Raw genomic sequence first — 6,473 nt, forward strand, 5'->3', positions numbered from 1 at the left:
ATCACTTTTCTACATAGTCACTTTCCGATGCATTTTTCGCAGCGTCGTACCAACTTTTTAATGCCATCAGCAACAAATGTTCATGGTTGAGCGCATAGCCACTGACGCACCGCTGCTTTCACATCATCATCACATGAAAATCTTCTTCTCCTTAAAGCTTCTTTTAGCGTCCAGAAGGGTGGAAATCAGATGGTGCTAAATCCGGACTCTAAGTTCTCTCTCAGTCTGTCAGACAGGACCAATTACTACTCCTCCTACCAAAGTGCGGAAACTTTTTGAAGATCCCTCTTACATGCCAGTGGGTGTACTTGACTAAACTGCACCTAGGTGACAGTGATTGTTTAATATTTAGCACTGGACTGACACTTTATTTGACAATTTATTCAGTCATTCATATTTAATACTGATTAAGGTTGCAGTAGGTTCGGCTCAACCTGGAAACACTATAATATGATCCATTCCATGGTGCCACAGACTCACACAGTTAAACCTAGTGGTCATAATACAATAGCCAATCCTCATTCTGCGTCCTTCTGGGAGGTCAGTTATTCCAAATATCCAAAAACTGCTGTCTGACACCCATATTCCCACAGTTACTGGAAATAAATAAATAAATGAATGAGTTTTTCTTGCAGGCAGATAAATAGCTTCAAAAGTTACTGGATGTAGGAGGAATAATTTTACTCTTCAGAGACTGCAGTTTCATACAGGTGTCTAATGCAGTTACCTACTGATGTGTAATATCTGGCACAGGAACCCTGATGGCAGTGCACCACCTGTGCCACTCTGACAAATATATTATCTTTCCAATTATCTTTACTCAGTCAAAGGTTTATATAAACATGCAGACACCACATATAACAATGTGTTACAGATCAAAACCCTGTCTCTTCATAGTTTTTGGATGTCAGTGCAAAACAAAATAAGAAACTGGAATAAAATATACTGTCATCATTTCTTCACTGTCATCATTTTTCTTCTGAACTAATATCCTGCAGGTAGTGAAAAGCAGCTTAGAAGCATGCAGTCACATTTCTTCTACATCTGTTGTGAACGTACAAATATTTTACCTCAATAAGATTTCACCTGTAATAAAAAACAGACAGAGAAAGAGCAAGTCTGTCTTTTGGTACAATGTTCTACTTCTCAGTTCCTGACTGAGTGTTAAATAAAGAAAGTCTTGATCAATAAAGCTCTGATGTAAAGCCTCTGTGGCTGAACTCGTTCATTGATTTTAAATGAAGTCTCGCTTTGAAGGGCGGCCTGGTCTTTTCCGAAGCAAAATAAACCCAAAATGTACATGAGAGAACCGGAAAATACAAAGCTTGTAAGCTAAGGACAGAATTTACACCTTCATCATGTACTCATCTTCAGCATTTAGCAGACGCCTTTCATCCAAAGCGACTTATTATTGAGACAGCATACAGTGCAATGCAAGCAGTTGAGGGTTAAGGGCATTGCTCAAGGGCCCAACAGTGGCATGCTGGCAGATGTGGGGCTTGAACCAGCCATCTTCTGATTACTAGTCTTTTACCTTAACCGCTGACCTACCCCTGCCTTTATAAAGAATATACAGTGGTACCCTAAACTCAAAACCTTTTAAACTCAACGCCCTTTGTTGAGAAATTTGTACCTTTAAACTCAACGTGTTCAGTTTGTTTTTTAAAAATGTATTTATTTAATTTCAAATTAACAAAGAACAGTCGCTTTGTTCAGCGCTCGGCTTAAGCAGTGAGGTAAAATGTCATCAAAGTGCGAATATGAGACGAATCTGCATTTGTGTGGAATAACCATCAGATTCACTCTGAAAGCTCCACATGTATCTGTGTTTATCTGGATTTCACTTTTTACCTGTTTCACTTTTAAACTTGTGTTACAGCTCGGGGTTCAGAGAAACTGTAAGAATCAGCTTTTTATTTCAGTGTTGTTAATATTATATTTGTGTTATTTTCAGTGTATAAGTGTCAAAAACAACCCCATTATTTCACATTACTCTAAAATATATGCAAGTCCACGGGACCATGGAACACATTAACAGGTTTCCCATACATCCTTATCGGAAAAAAATACGTACCTTGAAACTCAATGTCTTTTAAACTCAACGCCACTCCCAGAACCAACTGACGTTGAGTTTCAAGGGTGACTCTTTATTGGACTTGTGTCCGGCTGAGATTTCTAATTCACCAAAAATGTCCGGGATTCAGCTTTTGTAGTCTTGTGTGCACTATTTTTTGCGTGTTTTTGCACTGATTTTACTTTTCTATTTAGGTCTCGCCTTCTCACACTTCTCTTAAAAATGCCCAAGCATCAATAGAAATTGACAGACGAATTTGTCTTGATTGGGATCCTTGGGAAGCAGAATTCCCAAAGATGATCTGACCATAAATGCATTGGTTAGTTGTCTTGTTAAAAAGTAGCTGTTTATTTATTTAAGTAACATAGTTGGATGGTTATTGATGCATTTGTCACATATTTAAACCCTACTTTATACACATTGCCCTTGTGCCACCAGTTACATGAAATTACTTTACCAATCCAACCCCCTCATCCCCAAACCAAACATTCCACTCAATGCAGGTGTCTGTCTGGCCCATGCTACCATCCTGCCAAATGCCCTATTAGTACACACCATAATATCATTTTGAAGTTAGTTTTCCAAAGTATATGAGAGAACACAGTATGACAGCCATGCGCACCAGATTTATTCGTTTTAATGTGCCAGCTGTGTGGCGTAGGCTGAATCCCACATGGATTCCTAGTCTACATTGTATAACCGATTGTACATGTTCCACTACATGTTAGCTCACCCTGTGCCAAGACTGTGATTAAATGTTTTGATCTAGCTGCTCTGAAGATTTTAGGTTGTCAGAATGCTAATGCTATGCTAGTGTGGGTACAATGTATAAACCTGTGTTTTTACATAATGGCCAAGCCCTAAAAAAGTGAACATGAGCCAGTGCTGTTGAAAATGTGTCTGCGTGAGGTGAAAAAAACAAACAGATTTAAACCAAGACAGACAGATTGTGAATGAGGACTTAGTGATGGATTAAAGTAAAGCAATTTGCGAATGTGAGAATGTGTGACGGATTGGATTGTAGCAAGTGCCACTGACAGCCAGGCTCTCACTGACATCAGGACTATGTGTTACCCTAATAAAACAGGGTTTGGGTAAATATCGATTTTGAGAGTCCGCCAGTATTGATTTATGAGATTTAAGAGTGGACTGACTAAGCTGACCCGAGCTTTTCTGTTCATCTATCACGACTGGGAGATTGAACACTAATATACACTCTTTTGCTCTTTTGGTCTTTAGTTGGCAAAGTTGTGAAGAAGAACTCAATCGTGATACAAGTACAGTGCTAGCAGGGACGAACCACAGACCTCCTACAACACACATGCAGCTGTCAGCCACTTCTTTTCACCAACCAGTAGCTGTATCATGTACAAAGAGTCATGCTATACCTTATGTGAATCCCCCACCACCAACATAGGTGCCACCACCAACTCGGGAGTTTGCATTTTTGCAAAAGCAGTAAGGAGATAACCCATTTAGCTTCTCCGCCTTCAAACATGACCAACTGTGTCAGTTAAAAACCCGACCAGGTCAGTAGCATTGCTGAGATTCAAACTAGAGCTATGATTAGTCAAGACTACTACACCCAACAATTTAGCCATATAAGAATAAAAATTATAAAAAAAAACTTTTTTTCAGTCAGTGTAAGTTAACATGGAAACTTATCACCCATCGGTGTAAATACATTGGAGAAAATTTAAATAGTGAGTATGTTTTACCTCAAGCAAGGTATAAATACTGCCAAGCAGTTTATCCTAACTGGTAAACTTTTTTTCAAGGGACCCACATTTTGTTCATGAGTTTTACCTCGACCAAGGCAACACAAACAATGCATCACAACGAAACACAAAACATAATATACTTAATTTATATAAATGGTGGCAATCTGGTCCCACTGCGGTTTACAAGATGTAACGTAAAGCCTCCACAAGGGGTGTTTGTGTACAAGTTAATTTTGGGTTTAAGTGACTGTTAAAATTAGTTTGTTTCATAATTTTTATTTTTCTCTGTGACCATTTTTTTTGGCTCATTACCCACCCCAGGGTCATGACCCAGGATTTGAATAACCCTGTCCGATGGTGAAAGTGAATGTGTAAGCCACATCTTTAGGAAGCCATATACTGTTTAAGCCATGTCAGGGACAGTGGTAGCCAAGTGGGTAGAGCCTTGGGCTATCAACTAGAAGGTTGAGAGTTCGAATCCCAGCTCAGCCATGCAGCCACTGTTGGGCCCTTGAGCAAGAGTTGGGCGCTTAACCCTCTCTACTCCCAGCTTCCAAACAAGCTGGGATACGCAAAGTTGTACTGTACATGTGTACATGTGTATATGTATATATGACAAATAAAGGCATTGTATTGTATTCATTCTATTGTTTTTGGTGTACCCTTCCCCTAAGACCCAGACCCAGCAGTTCACCCTGACAAGCCTGAGATTCACCACAGACCATCAGGGTCATTAATTAGTCTCATCTTCTTTTAATTAACTGCCCTACTAAAAAAGCATGCTCTTTAAACTGTCCTCTAATATCCCACGATCAAATGCCCTATAAAGGTAGCATGCTTGGCAAATTAGTTCCCCATAAGGGGCGGCAATGCACCCCAAAACAAAATTTCATAAACCCATTTTTAAATTGACTTCACAGTGTTGAATTGTAACTCATTTTCATAATGAACTTTCAAAGAGTCAATTCCGATTCTTTGCCTCTCCTTCACTCAGTGCTTCATTATAAAGACCAGATGGCTGCGCTCGCTGTGAGTCGTCCTCCTCCTCCATCTTTCTCTGTCGGCATAGTAACTGCAAAAAGCACTAGCTCATTAATGACCTTACCAAACTGATTCACTCATGAAAACACTACCCAGATCACTGCAGTGTTGGCACTGAAGCTAATGCTAACGCTAGAGTACAGGAAGCACGGCTGAAGCTCCTGACAGTGGTCATATTAACTGACCGTGGCAGTAAACTCATTTTAGTCACTCTTTGATCATGATGAAGGCGGCTCTGGAACCTATCTCAGAAACGCTGGCTTCAAAAGAGGAATACATTCTGTATGGTCACCAAACAAACTTTCATTTGCATGTGATCTCAAATAGCTGGAAATATGTTCCATTAAAAGACATTTGGTTCACGATTTGAATTTGTGTTACAGGCTAATAAAGTTACACCTGACAAACAATTGATCTTCAGATGTATTTAGTCAAGGAGAGGTCTATTACATTACATTTAAATGTGTACAATTGCTAGTATACACCGATCAGCCATACCATTAAAACCACCTCCTTGTTTTTACACTCACTGTCCATGTTATCAGCTCCACTTACCATATAGAAGCACTTTGAAGTTCTACAATTACTGACTGTAGTCCATCTGGTTCTCTACATAGTTTTTTAGCCTGCTTTTACTCTGTTCTTCAATGGTCAGGACCCCCACAGGACCACCACAGAGCAGGTATTATTTAGGTGGTGGATCATTCTCAGCACTGCAGTGACACTGACATGGTGGTGGTGTGTTAGTGTGTGTTGTGCTGGTATGAGTGGATCAGACACAGCAGCGCTGCTGGAGGTTTTAAATACCGTGTCCACTCACTGTCCACTCTATTAGACACTCCTACCTAGTTGGTTCACCCTGTAGATGTAAATTCAGAGACGATCGCTCATCTATTGCTGCTGTTTGAGTCGGTCATCTTCTAGACCTTCATCAGTGGCCACAGGACGCTGCCCATGGGGCGCTGTGGGCTGGATATATTTGGTTGGTGGACTATTCTCAGTCCAGCAGTGACAGTCAGGTGTTTAAAAACTCCAGCAGTGCTGCTGTGTCTGATCCACTCATACCAGCACAACACACACTAACACACCACCACCATGTCAGTGTCACTGCAGTGCTGAGAATGATCCACCACCTAAATAATACCTGCTCTGTGGTGGTCCTGACCATTGAAGAACAGAACAGATGAACTACAGTCAGTAATTGTAGAACTACAAAGTGCTTCTATATGGTAAGTGGAGCTGATAAAATGGACAGTGAGAGTAGAAACAAGGAGGTTGTCATAATGTTATGCCTGATCGGTGTAATTGGCTCTTTGTGGTTCAAAAATTATGAGAGAATCAATCACACAAAAAAAAAACATGGCCAGTCAAATTATAGAGAAAATGGAATTAAGAAAATAAACAACAAATGCCTTTTCTAAACCGCTGATCCAACGTTGAAAGTAATGTTAAACAAAACACCATAAATCTATTTATCAATATCTATCAATCCCAGATTCACCTCACAGACTAGCCGGTGGTGAAGTGTTAATCAGGGTATCAATCACTATTTACTGCTTCAGGGTCTATTGCCTGCTTAGAATTGTGAATGATGATCTTAGGCTTGTGTGCTTCTGCTTGCTATGAAACCCAAAGCA

The sequence above is a fragment of the Trichomycterus rosablanca genome, chromosome 26 (genome assembly GCF_030014385.1).
Source record: "Trichomycterus rosablanca isolate fTriRos1 chromosome 26, fTriRos1.hap1, whole genome shotgun sequence".
In the NCBI taxonomy this organism is placed as follows: Eukaryota; Metazoa; Chordata; class Actinopteri; order Siluriformes; family Trichomycteridae; genus Trichomycterus; species Trichomycterus rosablanca.